Source organism: Suricata suricatta, chromosome 2 (assembly GCF_006229205.1).
Source record: "Suricata suricatta isolate VVHF042 chromosome 2, meerkat_22Aug2017_6uvM2_HiC, whole genome shotgun sequence".
NCBI classification, from domain to species: Eukaryota; Metazoa; Chordata; class Mammalia; order Carnivora; family Herpestidae; genus Suricata; species Suricata suricatta.
The window spans coordinates 107,251,082-107,251,348 of NC_043701.1; positions in this window are offsets into that span (position 1 = coordinate 107,251,082).

Consider the following 267-nt stretch of genomic DNA (forward strand, 5'->3'; position numbering starts at 1 on the left):
AACGACATGTCTGAATCCCAGCATAGTCTCCCAAGGACCTCTGTGACGAAGGGAAGGCTTGGTCCATCCTGACATTGGAATATACGGATTTGGTGCTTGTAGATATGGTAACCTGAGCACAAGCAAGCAGACGGTGTCCCCGTGGGGTGGCGCCCAGAAGGAGCACAAAACAGACCTGAGAAGACCACTGAGGGCCAATCTCTATGTAAGATTGCTCCCTTGGGAGTGAAGAGAGCGTCTGCATATCACCCGCTGGGACTTCTGGAA